At 40.6% G+C, this 13,735-nt stretch overlaps 1 long non-coding RNA gene across 5 annotated transcripts in view; it reads right to left on the bottom strand.

The window, feature by feature from the left end:
• Window positions 1-273: 273 nt before the first annotated feature.
• The window catches only part of LOC128415708 (uncharacterized), a 58,727-nt gene continuing 45,265 nt past the window's right edge, over window positions 274-13,735 (bottom strand). For 4 of the 5 annotated variants that reach the window (XR_008331046.1, XR_008331047.1, XR_008331049.1 and 1 more), the window contains 2 exons: window positions 1,496-1,594; window positions 274-1,377 (listed from right to left, as the gene is read on the bottom strand). This is a non-coding gene — a long non-coding RNA (uncharacterized LOC128415708). The remainder of the gene's footprint in view (window positions 1,378-1,495; window positions 1,595-13,735) is intronic. The other variant, XR_008331048.1, reaches the window with a different exon arrangement.

Raw genomic sequence — 13,735 nt, 5'->3', positions numbered from 1 at the left:
TTTCTGCTGTTTTTGCCTGAGCAGTCGGAGCAGACGGTCATGTCTTCTCATGTTCTGACCTACGCCAAATAAAACCTGTAAATATGCTGTTCTGCTCTCATGCTGTGCAACTTTTTGCTGTGTGAATTCTGCTGTTAGAGTGTGCACTAAGCCTGAGGCTTAGTGTCGCTAAATTGCTGGTACTGCGTGACTACGGGAGGTCGATGGATCGTCCGGCACCGAGCTTGGGGGCTCAGATGGACTTTATCTCCCTGGCAGTATCCCAACACTTCCTTCCATGTGGTTGCTTGTCACTCAAACTGAATGGCACTGATAGACTCAAACCCTAAGACAAATATGGTCTGTGAATTGTCATTGGAGGTCTATCACAAATCTGGAATGCTAAGTCAGGCTTTGCCACCTGGTAATTCCATACCTTCTGTTACTCTTTTCCCATGTTAAGAGATTAGGATTGTCACAAACATTTACCTTCCTTGGAAGTGGGAAAGATGAAGGATGTTTCAGCCTAATTAATTAAGGTGGGGGGGGGTTGAGGGGGAGAGTCCTAAAGAAATTGTAATGCATTGAAATCCTTGGAAGTTAAGGACTAGTGAGACCTTGCAGAACTTCATAACAGGTGCTCAGAAAATATGCAGGATTTCTTTCTAAGTCCCAGGCTAGTTGACCACACAGTCATTTTCTCCAACTGGTGGTGAGGCTTTGGGGTAAAGGAACACTTCTAAGGAAATATATGGGGTATGGTGTTTCCTGTGCTATTCTTCGGCACATTTCCATCTGTAGAGAGGCATGCCAGGTGAAGCCGTTTTGTTGCTGATTCCTATCTCCATTTCTGCTGATGGCATATTTTGCTGTAACATCCCCACTGGAACAATTACATGCATGATCTCCTTCCCACTCTACTCTATTGCCCTCCTCTAATAAAAATGTTTGTAAATATTAATTGTCTCAGAATGAACAAAGATTTTCAGTTGGCACTTGTGAAGAGTAAGCTTTGTCCCCCCCCCCCCCGTTTTTGTTTTCCATTGGAAGAATGAGCAAATCATCTTTAATACCTATAAGTAACAGTCTACAAGTTATATTCAAAAAGCCATATTTTTGCACATTAAGGGAAAGTAAATCCTCAGCAGATAATATTCTAACCCCCTTTGATCCCATGTCGCCATCTTTGCCTGTAGGAAAATGAAAACAATATTAGCTTCATTTACTGTAGATGCTTCTTCCCGTGACCATTTAGATTTGCCTAATTACTCGTTCCTCCCTTCCTTCTTCCTGGGCAGGTGGAGCAACATCTGTGAACATAAGATGGATGCTGTCAGTAACAAATGACTCCTTGTGATCAGTTCACGTTTTCCTTAGTGCTCCTTGCACAGATCAGAACTGAATACAAAGTAAGAGAAACATTAATTAGTGCCCATCCAACAGCAACTTGACAGGGCTATGATTTAGCTATATAAATACATCTGTTGAATTGCAATTCAATATTTGAGTTCCTTACTTTTCTTTCATTGTACCAAATTGATTGGGGAGAATAATAAAGTCTCGTCGAAGGATGTGGAGAGCAGGGGGAATAATGAAGCCTCTTTTCCTGTCACTCCTACATTCCTGTCATGACATCATCTACTGACATACAAATTGCTTAGTGATTTGAAAAGAAAGACATATTTGTAAACAAGCCACCTACTTGATACTTCGATTCATAAAGATAAGACATAGGCTATTCATTTTCCTTGAAAAAATCGAAATAAACATTTTCCCTATGTCAGCTCTCCTGTAATGTTAGAATATTAGAACAATCCTTATGCAGTATATATGCATGAATGTGGGTAGATACTACCATGAAGACACATGGCACTTTGCACAGGTTTAAAAGCAAAAAAACAACAACCCCAAAACCCAACAACAATAAAAATGAACAATTTCCTACTCAAGGAACTTGGGAAACTTGTCTGCTGTTGAAAACCCTATAGCTTGGCTAAGCCTTTAGCAACAGATTCACCCTAGTTTCTAGTAAACAACAAATAAGTGTTGTGCAAAGAAGAAGAGAGGGAGAGTGGTTTCCATCTTCCATACCAGGGCTGACCAGCCGATGAGGTGAGGTAAGGCAGTTGCCACAGGTGGCAGACCCAGTCTCCTCCATGCCTGCCCATGGCCTCCTCATCTATGCTTGCCTGACACCTTAGCCTCCTCCAAACTGCCCATTACCACCATGTCTTCAATGTTGGGGAAGGCTGTGGGGGCAGAGGCAGGGATGGGCTGTGGAAGAACAGGGGTCAACAGCCAGCGGTGGAGGAAGCCACTCGGGCACCTGGGGTGGCATGCCCAGGGGTGGGGCGAGCAGCCCATAGGGGTGGGGTGCACTGTAGGGCCTCCAGAGTCTGCCTGCCTGTCTCCCACTCAGTCTCCCTACACCTAGGGGAGAAGCAGCAGGAGGAACATTTCGGCAGCACGGAGTCTACATGCGCCCAAGCCACCATGTCTCTCCCAGGAGAGACGCGTGGCTCAGGTGCGCTGCAGGCCCTGTGGTGAGTGCCACCCGGCATTTTGTCACCCCCCTCAGTGGTGACACCCAGGGTGGACCACACCCACCACACACCCCTTCCTTCGCCCCTGTCAACACCATAGGGGGCAACATTTTCTGTTTTGCCTGAAGTGGCTAAACATCCTGGGCTGGCCCTATTCTGCACTATTGAAAGCAAGGACACAAACAAACGTAACATTTAAGTGTAGAAGTGCTTTCAAACATACATCCACAAGATGCTAATGCATTCATTTTCGGAGCAGAGAATGTCACTTGGTTTTTTAAAATGTATAGACCGTTTTTCAAACAAAATGCTTTCCAAAGCATTTTACAGAAATAGACACCAAGAAATAAAGCATAATAAACTTTTAAAACCAATAGAAGCCTCCTGATGCTGCTGGCATGGAGCAGACACTGTCACCATCTTTAAGTCTCTTTTACTTAAGGGCCAGAATGAGGGACAACCTTGATTCGAAACATTCCTTAGCATGGCTACATCTTTATGAAATATACATTAAATTGAACTCCTGCTGTTCATTCAAGCACTTAAGTTCATCTCTGACTTCACTGCTGATTATGCCCACTGCTTAAGTGTCATGCTGAATGTTTTCTGCCTGCTTTGAAGCCATGTAGAACCCCATTTTGCACCACTTTGGGCTTCCAAGCTGCAAGTAGGCAACTGGAGTGAGAACACTTGTACAGCAGCAAAGCTCATTAAGTTTTTGTCAGTTTTGTCACTTGAGAAAAAGTGCTTTAGATCTTTGGTTTGCTTGAAACCTCCTAGATCTCAGATTATGTTTTTCTGCTTAGAAGAGATGGTGGGGCTGCACAAGATAGCTTCCTATTCTAACTGCAGTAAAGGAATTTCCCTCTGTTTGACAGGCAAGATGTTGTTTTACACTTGGAAAGAAACACAACACAGTAACATGAGAAGCTCTGTATTTCCCCTATTTCTTGTGCACATGCAACCTTATCTGTAAGTTAAAACTTTGTTAACTCTCTTGGCTAACAACACATGATGCTAATTGCGTCACTTGCTATGTTTTGTTTTCTATTCAGTTACAGCCACGACCACAACAATGTTCACTGGAAACACAGTGCATCAGAAGGAGAGGTTACACAGAAACACACACAGAAGTTGAGATCAAAACTCTTATTTGACACACTGTGTTTAGGCCTAGGGGAGAAAACAGTCCTATAGGGGGCAATATACATTGTGATCATGAGGAAAGGAAAGGTTAAACCTTATTTTCCTAATGAACATTGCCCCTTATGCCTGTAATTAAGGTGGAGGAGCACAATACCACATTTGCAAGAGATACCATTAATATAATGTGTAGCTAGACCTATGGAATAAAACATGTTGAAATGGCATTTGTAAATGCATTCAATTAGAACGAATTATGGATAATGGGCTTGATGTGAAGAATAATGGGCACATCTCATCCTGAGTGGAACAGGACATTTTAGATGTTGCTGCACGCAGATTTTAAACTGTTGCACCTTAAATTGATTTTCCAGTACCTCACACCCTGTATGGTGAATATTGTCAAGCTGAAAGAAAGTTCACCAGGATAAACATGTGTTCACAACAGATAATGTTTTATTAGAAGCAACCAAAAAGCAACTCAGGGAGTTGTCCTTGTGTCTAGCTGTTTCCAGACATACAATGTAAATTCTTAAACTGCCTTTTGGAATCTGCCACCTTTAAACTTCAAACACGTTTATTAATATTTTAAAGTCCAATGAAGCTTAACTTTGAAATTCTGTGAGATCAAAATGGCTGGTGGTGAAGGAGTACTTTGCTCTATATTTATATATCTTTTCTTTTATCTTTTGGAGTTTATGGTAGCTACCGATTTTCCCTGCATCTTTTATCTAAATTAAAAATGGTTTGACAAAGATAATCATTCACTTTTTCAGTCAAAGCTTGCCTGAATATATGCAAAATACCTGGGATTGGATAATAAATGTTTGTCCAATTCTAACAATGGCCCATTGCATAATTAAAAGACACTACTAGAATCTCCATGTTGGATATTCTTATCTAGGGTCCATGCTTTCAATGCAACAATCTTTGTCAATAACAGATATCTCCATCTGGGGGTCCCAATACATTTTCAGGAGAGTTATACTTTAGAAGGCAAAACCAACCTGGTGTCTCATTTTTAGGGTCCCTAGCTTTGTTTTTCAGTTATATGACAATGAGAAAAGATAACAATAGCAGAATATCTCCATTGTGATGCTCTTCACAGTGCCATTTATAATTCTTAAGAGTGGATGGGAGTGATCCAACAGACATTGTGTACTTGGACTGGATAAAGAACAAAAAGCAGAAAGTAGAAATAAATCAACAGTTCTCAAGGTTGAGGCATGTAAGAAGTGGGATCTGTACAAGGACTGGGGCTTTTAAATTTGTTCATAAATAATCTAGAGTTAGAGATAAACAGTGAGATGATCAAGTTTGCTGAAGACCCCCCCAAATTGTTCAGCATGGTAAAAACCAAGAAGAATCACAAGGAGCTCCAAAAGGTTCTTTCCAAAGTGAGAGAATGGCAATTATTCTTTGAAAATCATTTAGTGACTGCAGTTAGTGCAGAACAGTTTCCAGAATAATGTAAACCAGATAATGGGACCATAGACCACCTATTCTGGCCCAGGGGCACTGGCTGCTCATATAGTTATACAGGCCCAATTCAAAAATTTGGTCTTAACTTATAAAGCCTTACACTGAGTCTCTTGGGCTTGCTGATCAGGAGGTCAGCAGTTTGAATCTGCATGACGGGGTGAGCTCCCATTGCTCTGTCCCAGCTTCTGCCAACCTAGCAGTTCAAAAACACACCAGTGCAAGTAGATAAACAGGTACCATTGTGGTGGGAAGGTAAACGGCATTTCCGTTTCTGGTTCCGTCACTGTGTTTGCTGAAATAGAAGAAGTTTAGTCACATAACCCAGAAAGCTGTCTGTGAATGAATGGCAGCTCCCTCAGCCTGAAGTGAGATGAGCGCCTCACCCCATAGGGGTGACTGGACTTAACCATCCAGGCATCATTTACCATTTACCTTTACCTACCTGACAGAACGTCTCTCCCACCTTCAACCTCCTCAATTGTGTTTCAATTTTTTGTGTACTTTATATTTTCTGTAAGTCGCCTTGGGCCTTTATTGAAAAAGGCGACTAAGAAATTTAATAAGGAATGATAAATGTTCACACACAAAACCTGCTGACTCCTACTGGAAGCATTAAAAGGAAACACACACAGTGTCTGAAACTTTCAGTGAAAATTCATTTCTTTGTGCCAAGCAAGCAGCAACGAGAATTCTCTTGGGGGAGCTAAACCAATCCGACTGCAAGCACTTTGTTTCTGGCTCCATCACGCCTAATGTCCATAAAAGATCAAGGTTTGCCTTCAGAAGAAAAGCATGTTCAGATTCTGTCCTTGTTACTATGGCAGCTTCACAAAACCAGTTGCACATGGAACATTGTGCTGAATTGTTCTCTTTACTCAAATCGTATTTGGAATAAGGTTAAGAATCAACAGTTATAGGGGCAATTAAGCTGTCAATTAGTGGAGTTTCTTTTCTTTTGCAGAGCATTAAAAGGGGGGGGGAGAGAAGAGAACTGTTTAAGTTTCCTCCGAGTCTCAACTGTGTGAACACTAAATTATGTGCAGTCTATAAAGACCTTTTAGAACAAAGACTCGAAGCGGCCCTTATAAATAATTTAAATGATTTAGATAATTAGATTAGAATGCAATATACTTGTTATCTTTTTTCAATAATTTCAGACATGACTGCATGCTGTAATGCTGCAGCTAATGTCATTTCTTTTTTTAAGGCTGGAATGGAGCTGTAGTCTAAGCATTGCTAGTAGTGAGGTGATGAAACGCCTGTAGTAACAAAGTTATCTGAATTTCTCAGTTGTCCAAATATAGCATTCAGATCTCCTTGCCCAGCCTTCCCACTGTGAGCCACCATGGCAACAGCATGGGGTAGGGGCTTCGAACACCCTCACCCAGACACACACATTGAAGGAATGTGCGAGGGATGTCTTAGGGGTATTCAGGCTAACCCTATTTCCTCCATATCCAGCAGCCATACTCCACCTCACTGCATCAACAAATTCAGCATACAAAGTAAGAGGCTCTATTGTACTCCCAAAGTATGCATGCAGCGTTCATAAGAAGACCCCTGCTAGATAACACCAAATGCCTCTTTTTTTCAGCATCCCATTTCCCCCAGTTACCAACCAGGTGGCTATGAGAACCCCACAACCAGAAAATGTGAGGGCAATCCCTCTCTTCTGTTTTTCCCCAGCAGCAAGTATTATTCAGGGGCATACTGAGGACTGGATGAGGTATATTGGGAAGGTTCTGCTTTGGGGTGATTAAGTTGTTTTCCCATACCTGTTGCTATGCAATTCTCCTAGCTTCACATAGGGTCAACTGCCTTCCATCTCCTAGTCTATCATCAATTCCTTTCAACACCAAGACTTCCAACCATGACAGCGTGCTAAGATGTGTGGCTCTTTTGTACTGCTAGCATCCATCCACGAATTACCCAGATCATTTTATTTGTGACCCTAAGCCAGAGTGAAGCTTACATTTCCAGAGATGAAGGATGATAGAGGCAATCTGCTGCACCACATAGTCACTTTCTGAGGGAGAAAAATGCACAAAAACCATTTGAAAAGTCACCACATGCAAAGTGATTTAGACACATTCCTGAGTCGGAACAGGAATCCTTTGTGTGCAATAGCTGGCTGGGTGCTCCCTTCTGGAAAACCTCCAGAGAAGCTTGCAGTAATAGAGCTGGGATGTTGCAAATACATGGATAAGCCATCCAACATCCATTTGCGAGAGGTGCTAATGCAGCGTTACACTGTTCTGAGGTAATCAAATGTCAGCCTGGCAAAAGCTCTGATGTGATTATTAAAAGATGGGCAATGTTCCACAAGTACTCCCAGGATCTCTATCCCTTGGAACTGGGAATAAGTGCATATCGGTTGGGGGAAAAAGAGCAAATAAACTTGCATTTTTAAATCTCTCTGGTCCCCATGGTCTTTAGGAAGGAAGAGTTGGATTCAGCCTTGTTTACACACACCTCATAACGGTTTTGATCAGAAGGTTTGTACATTCAAGGTCACTTCGCAAATGAGTTCCTAGGCATTCTTTTAAATTGCTTATGCTGTTTCAGTGGTTTACTTAGATGGTTGGGCTGGTATAGGAAGCATTAAGAAGCATTTCAGCTCTAAAAACATTAGATATTGGCTTTATTTTGGTGTGGGTTTGGTGTGTCTGTGATAATGATTGTAAGCGGCCTCGAGAAAACTTATGTTTTGAAAGGTGACATTTAGAAATAAATAAAATGCTGTTACAAGAAACACAAAAGATAATGTCAACCATAAGTGGCCTGCTTCTGATCCCTACAAATTCTGTATTGATACTTTTTTGTAATTGATTCATGAGCTGGATAATGTCATGATTTTAATTGGTGGGTTTACGCTGTATTTTAATGTGTTTTTATATACCACCCTGAGAACTTTTGTTGAAGGACAGTCTGAAAATATTAATGATGAAGATAATAACAATAATTAAACAAGTTATCATAAATTGTTGCACACATAGGCAAAATAAGCACTTGCCCAGACATAACCTTGAATATATTAGTCTAGGGAAAATATACATGTGAATCATTTCTGATAATATTGGTTGCATAGAAGCAAAACAGATAAATGAGAAACATCAGTGTTGTAACTTAAGTAATAACTACTTAAATAAAATAAAATAATAAAATAAAATAAAATGGAACCATCAGTTTCAATGGGACCATCCATGGGCTCATTCATTTCAGCAGAGGGATAACCAGGAGCTGCCCTCTACTTGTGTGGTATAGATTTACCAGTAACATTTTCAGTTGCTTATGTTTTTTTTTTAAAAAAAATATTTTTTATTAAAGTTTTTCTTGGTTTAAAAAGTACAGGCATTGTCTCTTTTCTCAGGTTGAAAAGTCTTTTCTATATATCAGTTACATAAGATGTGAGACATTAGTGTTGTATACAGAAGAAGGTCGGGGAAGGAGAAGAGGGAAGGCAAGGAGGGGGAGAAGTGGTAAACATATTCTTAGTGTCTATGTGGGGTTTTTATATCAGCATCATTTGGGTAGGTTCTCTTTCTGTTTGTCTATTATATTCCCTTGGTAGTGAGAGAGGTTGAATGGGGAACCCCCAGAGTGGGTTGGTTGTTTTTAGTTGGTTGCCGTGAGATTGAGTGGTTTTTTGGGGGGGAGTTCCAGTTCCTTATGTGACAAGGAAACAGTTGATTATTTGTCCAAAGATGGAAATGACTAATGGAGCTCTTTATTCCATCAGCATCTTCCACGAGGCAAAATGACTTTTACTCTGCTATATCCAGAATAAGAGACACGCACTATCATGAGCCATTTCTCATAGCTTACATTAATGCTTTCATATAGCTCAGCATTTGCACTTAATCAGCTGTGTAGCAGGACTAGATACTAAGAGCTCCCTTATACTAAGCACATAGGTGCAAATTGATTTCCCCTTAGTCACTGCCACCCGTGGAAAATTGTTACCAATTTTTGTTCATAATCAACACATACCGCATAGGAGAAATCCCTTCTCCTTTTGAAAAATTTGAAGAACAATGACAATTCCCTGCCAATTAGCTCAAGGTAAGAAGAAAGACCTCAGGAAAGCAAGAGACAGGTGCTATTATGGTAGATACACTTCCAGTTAATATTTGTCAGGTATTGGACAATCTGTTCTGCAACTCGACTTTACCAGCGAGCATCGCTCAGCTACAGTAGCTCAAATGGGAATGGTAATAAGTGCTAAATGAAACCTGACACCACATCATCAGACAATAGCACTTCCCTTAGCATGTTTCCATTATGTTTCAAACCCTGATGACCTATTCTGCAAGAAGGTCAGAGCCTAGACAAAAGATGGCAAGGCAGAGCCTCAGGAACTATTATTTTCCAGTAAGCCTTCTTTGAAAATTATTGAGAGTTGCTGATGGAGTGACAGAAGGTGCTGGCTGGACCAAAGGTGGCCACATAGCCAGCAAATCTCACTTGAGCAATAGCATCAACAAGGGCACAGGAGCACGAAAAGTGAAAATTAGAGAGAAAGCAAGAAAGAGAGCATCTAAATCAACAATGCCTTGCAAAAGAGAGTTCAACAATAAATAGATTGAGGCGAAGAGAAGACACCTAACACAACAACAGACATTTCCCCCTTCCCTCATAAATCCAGGTGCTAAAATCTAAAAGAGCCCATGGTATGAGCCACTTCTTGGTGACTCAGGAAGGGAAAAAACTGATATATAGAAGCTTTGCAGCTCCCAAGAAGATGGTAGAAGATACAGGTAGACCTTTTGAAAAATGGTGAGGGCTGGTTTTATGGTTGATATAAGTTCCAAATTGTAAGTGTCAAGGAACAGTGACACCCAGTACAGTGACACCCAGTAACCTGTCATCAATTTTCAGGAGTCATATTTCTAAATTTCTGCAAGGTGCTCTTCTCTTGCTCAGACTGACTTAAGCAAGGCCTGCAGCTGCTGGGATCTGTTATGCCCTGCTGTAAACAAAGAGAAAAGGAATTAGCAGTTCACTGCAGCATCCAACAATCTGTTCCAAGGAAAGATCTGTTGAAACTCAACTAATGCCTCCCACTGCTCCACTGAGATGACCCACCATAGCAGTTAAAGGCTTAAATCCACATCTAAAAACTGTGTGAATAAGGGAAGACTGCATACTGCAGAGTTTTCCACAGTTTCCAGCCTATAATCTTGCCTTCAAAAATATTATCCGTAGAGCAACAGAAGACTCAGAAATACAACACGTTAAACCCCCCCAGATGGCAAGCAATAGTTAACAGCCACAAGAAAGAAAAAACTTACCTTAGAGAAAAGGTAAAGCTTACGTAGCCATAGTTAAACCCACAAAATGAAATAGAAGTGACTAGCTAGCCATACATATGAAAATGGAACAATATTGAGCAAATCCCAGGTTGGTATTTTGGCATTTACTGTATTTTTCCGTGTATAAGACTAGGTTTTTTTTACCAAAAAATTCGGTTTAAAATCGGGGCTCGTCTTATACACGGGTAGTGCTGAGGCATGTTTTCTTAATTTGGAGTCCCCAAAAATAGGGGGCGTCTTATACATGGGAGTGTCTTATAGACGGGAAAATACGGTACATTCACAGAAATAAGGTGTGTGTTTTTCTACAATGAAAGCAACAACATTATCTACACCCAAGTAGTCACAACCATCCTTGAGCATGCAGTCACATAGACATAATAGTTTATACCTGTATGTTTAGCATTCACGAATAAACATCTCTGTACCAGATTTTCAGCAATAAGCATCTTTATGTCTCATTTACAAGACCTTTTCCCAATCACAGACCAGGGATCCTGTAATGTACCGGAAAACAGGCACAAACACACAAACTGCACACTTAAGAACTTGGTTAATTATATATTTAAATTGTTCCCTTTCATCATTACCACCAATGGCCAGGTTTGCTCATTTGTAGAGCAAGGCGTCTTTTCAGACTTTTTAGAGAATTGATTCAATTCAAAATTGGTCATTTATTCTCTGTCTTCTGGGTTGATACTTTTATGATGTTTCAGTGATTCCATTGTATACCACCATTATATATATATTTAATGATCTGGAGTACCATAAATAATAAACATATTGTGTGGTATATCCAAAGTACAAACAAATAGCACGGCTTCCTTTCAAAAGAAAAAACTAGATTCAGAATTATTAGATGCTTTGGGAGACAGGCTTTCAGGCGTTAATGTGTGTGTGCCTATGTGCTAATTCATGCTGCATAGTCTAGCTACAAACAAGACACACACACACACACAAATTGTTCAATTAAGGTCAAAAAGGAAAGAGCCTGAAATGGCTCCATGGCAAAGCGCCCAAAAAATCTGGCACACACATCATTTTGTAGGATGCCTTTTTTATTATCAGACATTTTGGTGCCTGAAGTAGAAAATCCAAATCGCAATCCCATGGTGCTAAATTTGATAGATAGCTGCATTCCTTAACACTCTGGCACAACTAGGAATGCCTCATAACTGAAAACAGTTGCTTATTTTATTGGTTTCAAGTTGTAATGCAAATAAAACAACACTTACAGCCATAGACCTGCTTCTGTCATGTGCCAGAAGGTTTGTCAAGAGTCAATGTGGCCCTCAGGCCATGCACCCATAGTTTGTACCCTCCCTCTAGCTGCTCATAAGAATATTCCCTCTCCCTTCCCATAATCCTCCACACACCCCACTCTGTTTTAGAGGATGGGGAGCAGGGATTGTGGGAAATTGTCCCCTTTCATTCCATCTTCAGATCTTTTCCATCAGCAGAGCAACACCAACTGGATTCCACCCTATACTTTGTATTCTTTTTCACCTTCCTCACCTCTTCTCTTTCTACTGTATTTCCTTCATCTGGTTTTGTAAACAGCTGAGTTCCTTAACACTCTGTAATGAGTAGGAATATCTCGTAGCTGAAAACAGTAATTTATTTTATTGATTTCATGTGGTAATGCAGTGTTTGTAAAATTGTTCTTTGCTTATACACAGCACTACAGGCTATTTTTGAGGGAACAAAGGCAGAGCCCTTCCAGTGAGTCAGAGTGTCTTGATTAAATTATAAGGAGTTTCCTCTCAGGTTCCAGTAATAGAAGAACTAACTTCTCACAAGAGGGCACTCCTGCTAAAAAGAATTGTTCTTCTTCTGCTTCACTGGGCAAATTGAAGTGGCTACCTGAGGCAGCAGAGGCAGCAATAAGATGTTGGAGGACAGAGCCACAGGGCTTGGCCTGCATCTCATAAAGTCACATCTACACAATATATTTAAAACAGTTTTATGCCACTTTAATAGTAATGGCTCCCCCCAAATAATAATAATAATAATAATAATAATAATAATAATAATAATAATGGATCTGTAATTTGTTAAGGGTGCTAGGAGAGCTACAAAGTGGTATAGGCTGCTTTAACTGTATGGTGTGGGTGTGAGCTGCTCATAGGTTTGGTATAAGGCACTGGGTTGTATCCAAAGTAGTGCTAAGCGACTCATTCCACCAACAAAAGGATTTCTGCTTGTGCAATGGAACTTTCCTCCCTCTCCACCTCTGTGTCTCCTCTAAATCTATTCTTACGGGTTCCCCAAGCTCTCTGTAGCAGACTTCATGAGTATGCAGGGTAAACAGGGGGAGGAGAAAGGATGGGAAGTACCATTGTGCAAGTGTAAATTCATGAATTAATGGAATAAATGCATGGAGTACATTCCATTGTCCCCTCACCACCACTGAAGCAGCATTCCAGTCTGGCCAGCACCTTTAAATGGAATGGGAGAGGCTGCCATTTTTTCTAACACTTCAGGCAGCAATCTGTCTTGAGCTGGCTTTATATAGCAGAGCCACTCTGTGTTCCTTCCCCCATACAGCAAGATAACAAGCTATTATTTGAAGGTGGAGAAATGCAGTCATGGGAGTGAGGCAAAAGCAATTCTATAAATATTTGGAAATTTTTATTCTCCACAACTGTTACTTTTTGCCATCCCTGAATTCTTTTTAAAGTAAGAAATGAACCTGTGTTGGCATTGTTCCAGTATAGTACATGTAGGAGGGAGTAAATAAATACAAGAAAAACATAAAACGGAGTAGGGCCTGAAACACACACTACTATTCTGAGTATTATAAACAGGGACATGTTTCTATGAATGTGGAGAACAGGGAGAAATCATATTTAATATCTATGTGGACTGTCTGCCATCCATCTGCTTTGGCAGGTGCATTATTTCTAGTTCCAGGGCTCATCGTGATGAATTCTGGTTCTTGTTTTCCTTTTGTTGTTGCTCCTGGGACACACACACACCCTGCAAAAGAAATTTGCTGTACCCAACCAACTAGCATTCCTAATGCAAAAAAGGCTCGAGTTGGAACACTCCATCCTGAATTCAAACCTTTTACTTTCCATTCAACTCAGTTGGAAAACACAACAACAAACAAGTCTTCAAGGTATTTTAGAACAGATTTCTTAAACAATGTTGACTTCTCCAATCTGGTAAAGGAAATCCAATTTGTATTTAGATTCTAAAAGCATGGCTCATATCTGAAAAAAAGTATTTAATGTCTGTAGTGGCCATATACCTGGGGTCCTCAACATAGCGCCC

Source organism: Podarcis raffonei, chromosome 6, assembly GCF_027172205.1.
Source record: "Podarcis raffonei isolate rPodRaf1 chromosome 6, rPodRaf1.pri, whole genome shotgun sequence".
NCBI lineage: Eukaryota > Metazoa > Chordata > Lepidosauria > Squamata > Lacertidae > Podarcis > Podarcis raffonei.
This window is presented reverse-complemented; position numbering and strand designations above follow the sequence as displayed.